We start from the raw sequence: 14498 nt of genomic DNA on the forward strand, positions 1-14498 counted from the left end.
TGTTGGGGTGTTCATCATTGGGGGTACAATGTTGGGGGTTCAGTGTTGGGGGTCCAGTGTTGGGGTTCAGTGGCGGGGGTCAGTTTGGGGGTTCAGTATTGTGGTTCCGTGTTGGGGGTTCAGTATTGTGGTTCAGTGTTGGGGGTTCAATGTTGGGGTGCCGTGATCGGGGGTTCAGTGATCGGGGGTTCAGTGTTGGGGGTTTAATGTTGGGGTTTCAGTGTTGGGGTTCCTTTTTGGTGGTCAGTTTTGGAGGTTCAATGTTGGGGGTTCAGTGTTGGAGGTCCGTGTTGGGGGTTCAGTGTTGGGGTGTTCAGTGTTGGGTGTTCAGTATTGGGGGTTCAGCTTTGGGGGTTCAGTGTTGCGGGTTCAGGGTTGGGGGTTCAGTGTTGGGGGTTCAGTGTCGGGGGTTCAGTGTTGGAGTTCAGTGTTGGGGTGGTCAGTGTTGGAGGTTCAGTGTTGGGGGATTCAGTGTTGGGGGTTCAGTGTTGGGGATCAGTTTTGGGCGTGGTCAGCGTTGGGGGTTCAGTGTTGGGGTGTTCAGTGCTGGGGGTTCAGTGTTGGGGCTGGTCAGTGTTGGTGGTTCAGTGTTGCGGGGTTCAGTGTTGGGGTTCAGTGATGTGGTTTCAGTGTTGGGGGTTCAGTGTTGGATGATTCGGTGTTGGGCTTCAGTGTTGGGGTTCAATGTTTGGAGTGGTTCAGTGTTGGGGGGTGGTCAGTGTTGGGGGTCCAATGCTGTGGGTTCAGTGTTGGGGATTCAGTGTTGGGGTTCAGTGTTGGCGGTTCAGTGTCGGGGTTCAATGTTGGGGGTTCAATGTTGGGGGTTCAGTGTAGGGGGTTCAGTGTTGTGGGTTCAGTGTTGGGGGTTCAATGCTGGGGTTCGGTGTTGGGGGTTCAGTGTTAGGGCTCAGTGTTCAGGGGTTCAGCGTTGGGGGTTCCGTGTGGGGGTTCCGTGTGGGGGTTCAGTGTCGGGGTTCAGTGCTGGGGTTCCGTCTTGCGGTTCATTGTTGGGGGGTCAGCGTTGGGGGGTTAGCGTTGGCGTTCAGTGTAGGGGTTCAGCGTTGGTGGTTCAGTGTAGAGGTTCAGTGTTGGGGGATTCAGTGTTGTGGTTCACCGTTAGGGGTTCTGTGTTGGAGCTCAGTTTTGGGGCTCCGTTTTGGGGTTCAGTGTTGGGGTTCCAGTTTTGGGGGTCAGTTTGGGGTGTCAGTATTGGGGTTCAGAGTTGGGGGTTCAGTATTGTGGTTCAGTGTTGGGGTCAGTGTTGGGGTTCAGTGTTAGGGTTCAGTGTTGTGGTCCTGTGTTGGCGGTTCATTGTTGGGGGTCCAGTGTTGGGGGTTCAGTGGTGGGGGTCAGTTTGGGGGTTGAGTATTGGGGTTCGGTGTTGCGGTTCAGTATTGCGAGTCAGTGTTGGGGTTCAGTGTTGGGGTGTTCTGCGTTGGGGTTTCAGTGTTGGGGGTCAGTGTTGGGGTTCAGTGTTAGGGTTCAGTGTTGTGGTCCTGTGTTGGTGGTTCAGTGTTGGGGGTCCAGTGTTGGGGGTTCAGTGGTGGGGGTCAGTTTGGGGGTTTAGTGTTGGGGTTCAGTGTTGGGGTTCAGTGTTGGGGTTCAGTGTTGTGGTTCAGTTTTGGGGATCCGTGTTGGGGGTTCATTGTTGGGTGTTTCAGCTTTGGGGTTCCGTGGTAGCGTTCAGTGTCGGGGGTTCAGTGTTGGGGTTCAGTGTTTGGGTGTTCAGTGTTGGGCTTCAATGTTGTGGGTTCAGTGTTGCGGATTCAGTGTTTGGGTGTTCAGTGTTGGGCTTTAATGTTGTGGGTTCAGTGTTGCGGATTCAGTGTTGGGGGCTCAGTGTTGGGGTCAGTGTAGGGGTTCGGGTTTGGGGTTCAGTGGTTGGTGGTTAGTGTTGGGGTTCAGTTTTTGGGACCCGCGTTGGGGGTTCAGTGTTGGGTGTTTCAGCTTTGGGGTTCAGTGGTAGCGTTCAGTGTTGGGGGTCCAGTGCTGGGGACCAGTGTTGGGGGGTCAGTGTTCGGGTTCAGTGGTTTAGTGTTAGGGTTCAGTGTTGTGGGTTCAGTGTTTGGGTTCAGTATTGGGGGCACAGTGTTGGGGTTCAGTGTCGGGGGTGGTCAGTGTGGGGGTTCAGTGTTGGCGGTCAGTGTTTGAGTTCATTGTTGGGGATTCAGTGTTGGGGATTCAATGTAGGGGTCAGTTTTGGGGGTTCAGTGTTGTGATTTCAGTGTTCAGGGCTTCCGTATTGGGGTTCAGTGTTGAGGGTTCGGTTTGGGGAACCGGTGTTGGGGTTCAGTGTTGGGGTTCAGTTTTGAGTTTCAGTGTTTGGGGGTTCAGTGTTGAGGGGGCAGTGTTGGGGTTCAGTGTGGGGTTCAGTGTTGGGGTTCACCGGTCGGGGTTCTGTGTTCGGGATCAGTTTTGAGGCTCGGTTTTGGGGTTCACTGTTGCGGTTCAGTGTTGGGGACCAGTGTTGGGGGTTCAGTGTTGGAAGTTCAGTGGGGGTCGGTTTGGGGGTTCAGTATTGGGGGTTCACTATTGGGCGTTCAGTTTTGGGGGTCCAGTGTTGGTGTTCAGTGGTGAGGGTCAGTTTGGGGGTTCAGTATTGGGGTTCCGTTTTGGACGTTCAGTATTGTGGTTCAGTGTTGGGGGTTCAGTGTTGGGGTGCAGTGTTGGGGTTCAGTAATCGGGGGTTCAGTGATCGGGGGTTCAGGGTTGGGGGTTCAGTGTTGGGGGTTCAGTGTTGGAGTTCAGTGTTGGGCTGGTCAGTGTTGGAGGTTCAGTGTTGGGGGATTCAGTGTTGGGGGTTCAGTGTTGGGGATCAGTTTTGGGCGTGGTCAGCGTTGGGGGTTCAGTGTTGGGGTGTTCAGTGTTGGTGGTTCAGTGTTGGGGCTGGTCAGTGTTGGTGGTTCAGTGTTGCGGGGTTCAGTGTTGGGGTTCAGTATTGGGGGTTCAGCGTTGGAGGTTCAGTGTTGGGGGTTCAGCGTTTGGGGGTTCAGTGTTGGGGTTCCGTGTTCTGGGTCAGCTGCGGGGGTTCAGTGTTGGGGTTCAGTGTTCGGCGATTCAGTGTTGGGGGTTCAATGTTGCGGTTTCAGTGTTGGGGTATCAGTTTTGGGGGTTCAATGTTGGGGGTTCAGTGTTGGAGGTCCGTCTTGCGGCTCAGTGTTGGGGTGTTCAGTGTTGGGGGTTCAGTATTGAGGTGTCAGCGTTTGGGGTTCAGTGTTGGGTTTCAGTGGTGGGGGGTTCAGCGTTGGGGGTTCAGTGTTGGGGGTCAGCGGCGGGGGTTCAGTGTTAGGGTTCAGTGTCGGGGGTTCAGTGTTGGGCTTCAATGTTGTGGGTTCAGTGTCTCGGATTCAGTGTTGTGGGCTCAGTGTTGGGGTTAGGTTTTGGGGTTCAGTGGTGGGTGGTTAGTGTTGGGGTTCAGTTTTGGGGACCCGCGTTGGGGGTTCAGTGTTGGGTGTTTCAGCTTTGGGGTTCAGTGGTAGCGTTCAGTGTTGGGGGTTCAGTGCTGGGGGCCAGTGTTGGGGGGTCAGTGTTTGGGAACAGTGTTGGGGGCACAGTGTTGGGGTTCAGATTCGGGGGTTCAGTGTTGGAGTTCAGTGTTCGGGAGTTCAGTGTTGGGCTTCAATGTTGGGGGTTCAGTGTTGGGGAATCAGTGTCGGGGACTCAATGTTTGGGGGTTCATTGTTGGGGCTCAGTGTTAGGGTTCAGTGTTGGGGTTCAGTGTTGTGGTTTCAGTGTTGGGGGTTCTGTGTTGGATGATTCGGTGTTGGGCTTCAGTGTTGGGGTTTAATGTTTGGAGTGGTTCAGTGTTGGGGGTGGTCAGTGTTGGGGGTCCAATGCTGTGGGTTCAGTGTTGGGGATTCAGTGTTGGGGTTCAGTGTTGATGGTTCAGTGTTGGGGTTCAATGTTGGGGGTTCAATGTTGGGGGTTCAATGTTGCGGTTTCAGTGTTGGGGTATCAGTTTTGGGGGTTCAATGTTGGGGGCTCAGTGTTGGAGGTCCGTCTTGCGGCTCAGTGTTGGGTGTTCAGTATTGGGGGTTCAGTATTGAGGTGTCAGCGTTTCGGGTTCAGTGTTGGGGTGTTCAGCGTCGGGGGTTCAGTGTTGGGGTTCTGTGATGGGGGTCAGCGGCCGGGGTTCAGTGTTGGGGTTCAGTGTCGGGGGTTCAGTGTTGGGGTTCAGTGTTTGGGTGTTCGGTGTTGGGCTTCAATGTTGTGGGTTCAGTGTCGCGGATTGTGTTTTGGGGAGCTCAGTGTTGGGGTCAGTGTTGGGGTTCGGTTTTGGGGTGCAGTGGTGGGTGGGTAGTGTTGGGGTTCAGTTTTGGGGACCCGCGTTGGGGGTTCAGTGTTGGGTGTTTCAGCTTTGGGGTTCAGTGGTAGCGTTCAGTGTTGGGGTTCAGTGCTGGGGGCCAGTATTGGGTGGTCAGTGTTAGGGTTCAGTGGTTCAGTGTTAGGGTTCAGTGTTGTGGGTTCAGTGTTGGGGTTCAGTGTTGGAAGTTCAGTGGGGGGTCGGTTTGGTTGTTCAGTATTGGGGCTAATTGTTGGGGTGTTCATCATTGGGGGTACAATGTTGGGGGTTCAGTGTTGGGGGTCCAGTGTTGGGGTTCAGTGGCGGGGGTCAGTTTGGGGGTTCAGTATTGTGGTTCCGTGTTGGGGGTTCAGTATTGTGGTTCAGTGTTGGGGGTTCAATGTTGGGGTGCCGTGATCGGGGGTTCAGTGATCGGGGGTTCAGTGTTGGGGGTTTAATGTTGGGGTTTCAGTGTTGGGGTTCCTTTTTGGTGGTCAGTTTTGGAGGTTCAATGTTGGGGGTTCAGTGTTGGAGGTCCGTGTTGGGGGTTCAGTGTTGGGGTGTTCAGTGTTGGGTGTTCAGTATTGGGGGTTCAGCTTTGGGGGTTCAGTGTTGCGGGTTCAGGGTTGGGGGTTCAGTGTTGGGGGTTCAGTGTCGGGGGTTCAGTGTTGGAGTTCAGTGTTGGGGTGGTCAGTGTTGGAGGTTCAGTGTTGGGGGATTCAGTGTTGGGGGTTCAGTGTTGGGGATCAGTTTTGGGCGTGGTCAGCGTTGGGGGTTCAGTGTTGGGGTGTTCAGTGCTGGGGGTTCAGTGTTGGGGCTGGTCAGTGTTGGTGGTTCAGTGTTGCGGGGTTCAGTGTTGGGGTTCAGTGATGTGGTTTCAGTGTTGGGGGTTCAGTGTTGGATGATTCGGTGTTGGGCTTCAGTGTTGGGGTTCAATGTTTGGAGTGGTTCAGTGTTGGGGGGTGGTCAGTGTTGGGGGTCCAATGCTGTGGGTTCAGTGTTGGGGATTCAGTGTTGGGGTTCAGTGTTGGCGGTTCAGTGTCGGGGTTCAATGTTGGGGGTTCAATGTTGGGGGTTCAGTGTAGGGGGTTCAGTGTTGTGGGTTCAGTGTTGGGGGTTCAATGCTGGGGTTCGGTGTTGGGGGTTCAGTGTTAGGGCTCAGTGTTCAGGGGTTCAGCGTTGGGGGTTCCGTGTGGGGGTTCCGTGTGGGGGTTCAGTGTCGGGGTTCAGTGCTGGGGTTCCGTCTTGCGGTTCATTGTTGGGGGGTCAGCGTTGGGGGGTTAGCGTTGGCGTTCAGTGTAGGGGTTCAGCGTTGGTGGTTCAGTGTAGAGGTTCAGTGTTGGGGGATTCAGTGTTGTGGTTCACCGTTAGGGGTTCTGTGTTGGAGCTCAGTTTTGGGGCTCCGTTTTGGGGTTCAGTGTTGGGGTTCCAGTTTTGGGGGTCAGTTTGGGGTGTCAGTATTGGGGTTCAGAGTTGGGGGTTCAGTATTGTGGTTCAGTGTTGGGGTCAGTGTTGGGGTTCAGTGTTAGGGTTCAGTGTTGTGGTCCTGTGTTGGCGGTTCATTGTTGGGGGTCCAGTGTTGGTGGTTCAGTGGTGGGGGTCAGTTTGGGGGTTGAGTATTGGGGTTCGGTGTTGCGGTTCAGTATTGCGAGTCAGTGTTGGGGTTCAGTGTTGGGGTGTTCTGCGTTGGGGTTTCAGTGTTGGGGGTCAGTGTTGGGGTTCAGTGTTAGGGTTCAGTGTTGTGGTCCTGTGTTGGTGGTTCAGTGTTGGGGGTCCAGTGTTGGGGGTTCAGTGGTGGGGGTCAGTTTGGGGGTTTAGTGTTGGGGTTCAGTGTTGGGGTTCAGTGTTGGGGTTCAGTGTTGTGGTTCAGTTTTGGGGATCCGTGTTGGGGGTTCATTGTTGGGTGTTTCAGCTTTGGGGTTCCGTGGTAGCGTTCAGTGTCGGGGGTTCAGTGTTGGGGTTCAGTGTTTGGGTGTTCAGTGTTGGGCTTCAATGTTGTGGGTTCAGTGTTGCGGATTCAGTGTTTGGGTGTTCAGTGTTGGGCTTTAATGTTGTGGGTTCAGTGTTGCGGATTCAGTGTTGGGGGCTCAGTGTTGGGGTCAGTGTAGGGGTTCGGGTTTGGGGTTCAGTGGTTGGTGGTTAGTGTTGGGGTTCAGTTTTTGGGACCCGCGTTGGGGGTTCAGTGTTGGGTGTTTCAGCTTTGGGGTTCAGTGGTAGCGTTCAGTGTTGGGGGTCCAGTGCTGGGGACCAGTGTTGGGGGGTCAGTGTTCGGGTTCAGTGGTTTAGTGTTAGGGTTCAGTGTTGTGGGTTCAGTGTTTGGGTTCAGTATTGGGGGCACAGTGTTGGGGTTCAGTGTCGGGGGTGGTCAGTGTGGGGGTTCAGTGTTGGCGGTCAGTGTTTGAGTTCATTGTTGGGGATTCAGTGTTGGGGATTCAATGTAGGGGTCAGTTTTGGGGGTTCAGTGTTGTGATTTCAGTGTTCAGGGCTTCCGTATTGGGGTTCAGTGTTGAGGGTTCGGTTTGGGGAACCGGTGTTGGGGTTCAGTGTTGGGGTTCAGTTTTGAGTTTCAGTGTTTGGGGGTTCAGTGTTGAGGGGGCAGTGTTGGGGTTCAGTGTGGGGTTCAGTGTTGGGGTTCACCGGTCGGGGTTCTGTGTTCGGGATCAGTTTTGAGGCTCGGTTTTGGGGTTCACTGTTGCGGTTCAGTGTTGGGGACCAGTGTTGGGGGTTCAGTGTTGGAAGTTCAGTGGGGGTCGGTTTGGGGGTTCAGTATTGGGGGTTCACTATTGGGCGTTCAGTTTTGGGGGTCCAGTGTTGGTGTTCAGTGGTGAGGGTCAGTTTGGGGGTTCAGTATTGGGGTTCCGTTTTGGACGTTCAGTATTGTGGTTCAGTGTTGGGGGTTCAGTGTTGGGGTGCAGTGTTGGGGTTCAGTAATCGGGGGTTCAGTGATCGGGGGTTCAGGGTTGGGGGTTCAGTGTTGGGGGTTCAGTGTTGGAGTTCAGTGTTGGGCTGGTCAGTGTTGGAGGTTCAGTGTTGGGGGATTCAGTGTTGGGGGTTCAGTGTTGGGGATCAGTTTTGGGCGTGGTCAGCGTTGGGGGTTCAGTGTTGGGGTGTTCAGTGTTGGTGGTTCAGTGTTGGGGCTGGTCAGTGTTGGTGGTTCAGTGTTGCGGGGTTCAGTGTTGGGGTTCAGTATTGGGGGTTCAGCGTTGGAGGTTCAGTGTTGGGGGTTCAGCGTTTGGGGGTTCAGTGTTGGGGTTCCGTGTTCTGGGTCAGCTGCGGGGGTTCAGTGTTGGGGTTCAGTGTTCGGCGATTCAGTGTTGGGGGTTCAATGTTGCGGTTTCAGTGTTGGGGTATCAGTTTTGGGGGTTCAATGTTGGGGGTTCGGTGTTGGAGGTCCGTCTTGCGGCTCAGTGTTGGGGTGTTCAGTGTTGGGGGTTCAGTATTGAGGTGTCAGCGTTTGGGGTTCAGTGTTGGGTTTCAGTGGTGGGGGGTTCAGCGTTGGGGGTTCAGTGTTGGGGGTCAGCGGCGGGGGTTCAGTGTTAGGGTTCAGTGTCGGGGGTTCAGTGTTGGGCTTCAATGTTGTGGGTTCAGTGTCTCGGATTCAGTGTTGTGGGCTCAGTGTTGGGGTTAGGTTTTGGGGTTCAGTGGTGGGTGGTTAGTGTTGGGGTTCAGTTTTGGGGACCCGCGTTGGGGGTTCAGTGTTGGGTGTTTCAGCTTTGGGGTTCAGTGGTAGCGTTCAGTGTTGGGGGTTCAGTGCTGGGGGCCAGTGTTGGGGGGTCAGTGTTTGGGAACAGTGTTGGGGGCAAAGTGTTGGGGTTCAGATTCGGGGGTTCAGTGTTGGAGTTCAGTGTTCGGGAGTTCAGTGTTGGGCTTCAATGTTGGGGGTTCAGTGTTGGGGAATCAGTGTCGGGGACTCAATGTTTGGGGGTTCATTGTTGGGGCTCAGTGTTAGGGTTCAGTGTTGGGGTTCAGTGTTGTGGTTTCAGTGTTGGGGGTTCTGTGTTGGATGATTCGGTGTTGGGCTTCAGTGTTGGGGTTCAATGTTTGGAGTGGTTCAGTGTTGGGGGTGGTCAGTGTTGGGGGTCCAATGCTGTGGGTTCAGTGTTGGGGAATCAGTGTTGGGGTTCAGTGTTGATGGATCAGTTTTGGGGGTTCAATGTTGGGGGCTCAGTGTTGGAGGTCCGTCTTGCGGCTCAGTGTTGGGGTGTTCAGTGTTGGGGGTTCAGTATTGAGGTGTCAGCGTTTCGGGTTCAGTGTTGGGGTGTTCAGCGTCGGGGGTTCAGTGTTGGGGTTCTGTGTTGGGGGTCAGCGGCCGGGGTTCAGTGTTGGGGTTCAGTGTCGGGGGTTCAGTGTTGGGGTTCAGTGTTTGGGTGTTCGGTGTTGGGCTTCAATGTTGTGGGTTCAGTGTCGCGGATTGTGTTTTGGGGAGCTCAGTGTTGGGGTCAGTGTTGGGGTTCGGTTTTGGGGTGCAGTGGTGGGTGGGTAGTGTTGGGGTTCAGTTTTGGGGACCCGCGTTGGGGGTTCAGTGTTGGGTGTTTCAGCTTTGGGGTTCAGTGGTAGCGTTCAGTGTTGGGGTTCAGTGCTGGGGGCCAGTATTGGGTGGTCAGTGTTAGGGTTCAGTGGTTCAGTGTTAGGGTTCAGTGTTGTGGGTTCAGTGTTGGGGTTCAGTGTTGGAAGTTCAGTGGGGGGTCGGTTTGGTTGTTCAGTATTGGGGCTAATTGTTGGGGTGTTCATCATTGGGGGTACAATGTTGGGGGTTCAGTGTTGGGGGTCCAGTGTTGGGGTTCAGTGGCGGGGGTCAGTTTGGGGGTTCAGTATTGTGGTTCCGTGTTGGGGGTTCAGTATTGTGGTTCAGTGTTGGGGGTTCAATGTTGGGGTGCCGTGATCGGGGGTTCAGTGATCGGGGGTTCACGTTGGGGGTTTAATGTTGGGGTTTCAGTGTTGGGGTTCCTTTTTGGTGGTCAGTTTTGGAGGTTCAATGTTGGGGGTTCAGTGTTGGAGGTCCGTGTTGGGGGTTCAGTGTTGGGGTGTTCAGTGTTGGGTGTTCAGTATTGGGGGTTCAGCTTTGGGGGTTCAGTGTTGCGGGTTCAGGGTTGGGGGTTCAGTGTTGGGGGTTCAGTGTCGGGGGTTCAGTGTTGGAGTTCAGTGTTGGGGTGGTCAGTGTTGGAGGTTCAGTGTTGGGGGATTCAGTGTTGGGGGTTCAGTGTTGGGGATCAGTTTTGGGCGTGGTCAGCGTTGGGGGTTCAGTGTTGGGGTGTTCAGTGCTGGGGGTTCAGTGTTGGGGCTGGTCAGTGTTGGTGGTTCAGTGTTGCGGGGTTCAGTGTTGGGGTTCAGTGATGTGGTTTCAGTGTTGGGGGTTCAGTGTTGGATGATTCGGTGTTGGGCTTCAGTGTTGGGGTTCAATGTTTGGAGTGGTTCAGTGTTGGGGGGTGGTCAGTGTTGGGGGTCCAATGCTGTGGGTTCAGTGTTGGGGATTCAGTGTTGGGGTTCAGTGTTGGCGGTTCAGTGTCGGGGTTCAATGTTGGGGGTTCAATGTTGGGGGTTCAGTGTAGGGGGTTCAGTGTTGTGGGTTCAGTGTTGGGGGTTCAATGCTGGGGTTCGGTGTTGGGGGTTCAGTGTTAGGGCTCAGTGTTCAGGGGTTCAGCGTTGGGGGTTCCGTGTGGGGGTTCCGTGTGGGGGTTCAGTGTCGGGGTTCAGTGCTGGGGTTCCGTCTTGCGGTTCATTGTTGGGGGGTCAGCGTTGGGGGGTTAGCGTTGGCGTTCAGTGTAGGGGTTCAGCGTTGGTGGTTCAGTGTAGAGGTTCAGTGTTGGGGGATTCAGTGTTGTGGTTCACCGTTAGGGGTTCTGTGTTGGAGCTCAGTTTTGGGGCTCCGTTTTGGGGTTCAGTGTTGGGGTTCCAGTTTTTGGGGTCAGTTTGGGGTGTCAGTATTGGGGTTCAGAGTTGGGGGTTCAGTATTGTGGTTCAGTGTTGGGGTCAGTGTTGGGGTTCAGTGTTAGGGTTCAGTGTTGTGGTCCTGTGTTGGCGGTTCATTGTTGGGGGTCCAGTGTTGGGGGTTCAGTGGCGGGGGTCAGTTTGGGGGTTGAGTATTGGGGTTCGGTGTTGCGGTTCAGTATTGCGAGTCAGTGTTGGGGTTCAGTGTTGGGGTGTTCTGCGTTGGGGTTTCAGTGTTGGGGGTCAGTGTTGGGGTTCAGTGTTAGGGTTCAGTGTTGTGGTCCTGTGTTGGTGGTTCAGTGTTGGGGGTCCAGTGTTGGGGGTTCAGTGGTGGGGGTCAGTTTGGGGGTTTAGTGTTGGGGTTCAGTGTTGGGGTTCAGTGTTGGGGGTTCAGTGTTGGGGGGTTCAGTGTTGGGAATCAGTGTTGGGCTTCATTGTTGGGGTTGTGTGTTGGTGGTCCAGTGTTGGGGGTTCAGTGTTGGGGTTCAGTGTTGGGGTCCAGTGTGGGGGTTCAGTGAGGGTGTTCAGTGCTGGGATTCACTCTTGTGGGTTCAGTGTTGGGGTTCAGTGTTGGTGCTCAGCATTGGGAGTTCAGTGTTGTGGTTCAGTGTTGGGCTTCATTGGTGGGGTTCATTGGTGGGGGTTCGGTGTTGGGGTTCAATGTTGGGCGCCAGTGTTGGGGTTCATTGGTAGGTTTCATTGGTGGCGGTTCGGTGTTGGGGTTCAGTGTTGGGGATTCAGTGTTGGGGTTCAGTATTGGGGTTCAATTTTGGGGATTCAGTGTTGGCGGTTCAGTGTCGGGGATTCAGTGTTGGGGTTCAGTGTTGGGGTTCAGTGTTGGGTGTTCAGTGTTGGGGTTCAGTGTTGGGCGTTTGTCAGCGTTGGGGGGGTCAGTGTTGATGTGTTCAGTGTTGGGGGTTCAGTGTCGGGGCTGGTCAGTGTTTGGGGTTCAGTGTTTGGGGGTTCAGTGTTGGTGTTCAGTGTTGGGGTTTAATGTTGGGGTTCAGTGTTGGACTGGTCCGTTTTGTGGGTTCAGTGTTGGGTGTTCATTGTTGGGGGTTCAGTGTTGGGGATTCAGTGTTGGGGGTTCAATGTTGGGTTTAGTGTTGGGGGTCAGTGTTGGGGTGTTCAGTGTTGGGGTGTTCTGCGTTGGGGTTTCAGTGTTGGGGGTCAGTGTTGGGGTTCAGTGTTAGGGTTCAGTGTTGTGGTCCTGTGTTGGTGGTTCAGTGTTGGGGGTCCAGTGTTGGGGGTTCAGTGGTGGGGGTCAGTTTGGGGGTTTAGTGTTGGGGTTCAGTGTTGGGGTTCAGTGTTGGGGGTTCAGTGTTGGGGGGTTCAGTGTTGGGAATCAGTGTTGGGCTTCATTGTTGGGGTTGTGTGTTGGTGGTCCAGTGTTGGGGGTTCAGTGTTGGGGTTCAGTGTTGGGGTCCAGTGTGGGGGTTCAGTGAGGGTGTTCAGTGCTGGGATTCACTCTTGTGGGTTCAGTGTTGGGGTTCAGTGTTGGTGCTCAGCATTGGGAGTTCAGTGTTGGGGTTCAGTGTTGGGGTTCATTGGTGGGGTTCATTGGTGGGGGTTCGGTGTTGGGGTTCAATGTTGGGTGCCAGTGTTGGGGTTCATTGGTAGGGTTCATTGGTGGCGGTTCGGTGTTGGGGTTCAGTGTTGGGGATTCAGTGTTGGGGTTCAGTATTGGGGTTCAATTTTGGGGATTCAGTGTTGATGGTTCAGTGTCGGGGATTCAGTGTTGGGGTTCAGTGTTGGGGTTCAGTGTTGGGTGTTCAGTGTTGGGGTTCAGTGTTGGGGGTTCAATGCTGGGGTTCGGTGTTGGGGGTTCAGTGTTAGGGCTCAGTGTTCAGGGGTTCAGCGTTGGGGGTTCCGTGTGGGGGTTCCGTGTGGGGGTTCAGTGTCGGGGTTCAGTGCTGGGGTTCCGTCTTGCGGTTCATTGTTGGGGGGTCAGCGTTGGGGGGTTAGCGTTGGCGTTCAGTGTAGGGGTTCAGCGTTGGTGGTTCAGTGTAGAGGTTCAGTGTTGGGGGATTCAGTGTTGTGGTTCACCGTTAGGGGTTCTGTGTTGGAGCTCAGTTTTGGGGCTCCGTTTTGGGGTTCAGTGTTGGGGTTCCAGTTTTGGGGGTCAGTTTGGGGTGTCAGTATTGGGGTTCAGAGTTGGGGGTTCAGTATTGTGGTTCAGTGTTGGGGTCAGTGTTGGGGTTCAGTGTTAGGGTTCAGTGTTGTGGTCCTGTGTTGGCGGTTCATTGTTGGGGGTCCAGTGTTGGTGGTTCAGTGGTGGGGGTCAGTTTGGGGGTTGAGTATTGGGGTTCGGTGTTGCGGTTCAGTATTGCGAGTCAGTGTTGGGGTTCAGTGTTGGGGTGTTCTGCGTTGGGGTTTCAGTGTTGGGGGTCAGTGTTGGGGTTCAGTGTTAGGGTTCAGTGTTGTGGTCCTGTGTTGGTGGTTCAGTGTTGGGGGTCCAGTGTTGGGGGTTCAGTGGTGGGGGTCAGTTTGGGGGTTTAGTGTTGGGGTTCAGTGTTGGGGTTCAGTGTTGGGGTTCAGTGTTGTGGTTCAGTTTTGGGGATCCGTGTTGGGGGTTCATTGTTGGGTGTTTCAGCTTTGGGGTTCCGTGGTAGCGTTCAGTGTCGGGGGTTCAGTGTTGGGGTTCAGTGTTTGGGTGTTCAGTGTTGGGCTTCAATGTTGTGGGTTCAGTGTTGCGGATTCAGTGTTTGGGTGTTCAGTGTTGGGCTTTAATGTTGTGGGTTCAGTGTTGCGGATTCAGTGTTGGGGGCTCAGTGTTGGGGTCAGTGTTGGGGTTCGGGTTTGGGGTTCAGTGGTTGGTGGTTAGTGTTGGGGTTCAGTTTTTGGGACCCGCGTTGGGGGTTCAGTGTTGGGTGTTTCAGCTTTGGGGTTCAGTGGTAGCGTTCAGTGTTTTGGGTCCAGTGCTGGGGACCAGTGTTGGGGGGTCAGTGTTCGGGTTCAGTGGTTTAGTGTTAGGGTTCAGTGTTGTGGGTTCAGTGTTTGGGTTCAGTATTGGGGGCACAGAGTTGGGGTTCAGTGTCGGGGGTGGTCAGTGTGGGGGTTCAGTGTTGGCGGTCAGTGTTTGAGTTCATTGTTGGGGATTCAGTGTTGGGGATTCAATGTAGGGGTCAGTTTTGGGGGTTCAGTGTTGTGATTTCAGTGTTCAGGGCTTCCGTATTGGGGTTCAGTGTTGAGGGTTCGGTTTGGGGAACCGGTGTTGGGGTTCAGTGTTGGGGTTCAGTTTTGAGTTTCAGTGTTTGGGGGCTCAGTGTTGAGGGGGCAGTGTTGGGGTTCAGTGTGGGGTTCAGTGTTGGGGTTCACCGGTCGGGGTTCTGTGTTCGGGATCAGTTTTGAGGCTCGGTTTTGGGGTTCACTGTTGCGGTTCAGTGTTGGGGACCAGTGTTGGGGGTTTAGTGTTGGAAGTTCAGTGGGGGTCGGTTTGGGGGTTCAGTATTGGGGGTTCAGTATTGGGCGTTCAGTTTTGGGGGTCCAGTGTTGGTGTTCAGTGGTGAGGGTCAGTTTGGGGGTTCAGTATTGGGGTTCCGTTTTGGGCGTTCAGTATTGTGGTTCAGTGTCGGGGGTTCAGTGTTGGGGTGCAGTGTTGGGGTTCAGTAATCGGGGGTTCAGTGCTCGGGGGTTCAGGGTTGGGGGTTCAGTGTTGGGGGTTCAGTGTTGGAGTTCAGTGTTGGGCTGGTCAGTGTTGGAGGTTCAGTGTTGGGGGATTCAGTGTTGGGGGTTCAGTGTTGGGGATCAGTTTTGGGCGTGGTCAGCGTTGGGGGTTCAGTGTTGGGGTGTTCAGTGTTGGTGGTTCAGTGTTGGGGCTGGTCAGTGTTGGTGGTTCAGTGTTGCGGGGTTCAGTGTTGGGGTTCAGTATTGGGGGTTCAGCGTTGGAGGTTCAGCGTTGGGGGTTCAGCGTTTGGGGGTTCAGTGTTGGGGTTCCGTGTTCTGGGTCAGCTGCGGGGGTTCAGTGTTGGGGTTCAGTGTTCGGCGATTCAGTGTTGGGGGTTCAATGTTGCGGTTTCAGTGTTGGGGTATCAGTTTTGGGGGTTCAATGTTGGGGGTTCAGTGTTGGAGGTCCGTCTTGCGGCTCAGTGTTGGGGTGTTCAGTGTTGGGTATTCAGTATTGAGGTGTCAGCGTTTGGGGTTCAGTGTTGGGTTTCAGTGGTGGGGGGTTCAGCGTTGGGGGTTCAGTGTTGGGGGTCAGCGGCGGGGGTTCAGTGTTAGGGTTCAGTGTCGGGGGTTCAGTGTTGGGCTTCAATGTTGTGGGTTCAGTGTCTCGGATTCAGTGTTG

This window comes from Pristiophorus japonicus, chromosome 17 (assembly GCF_044704955.1).
Source record: "Pristiophorus japonicus isolate sPriJap1 chromosome 17, sPriJap1.hap1, whole genome shotgun sequence".
Taxonomy (NCBI): Eukaryota; Metazoa; Chordata; class Chondrichthyes; family Pristiophoridae; genus Pristiophorus; species Pristiophorus japonicus.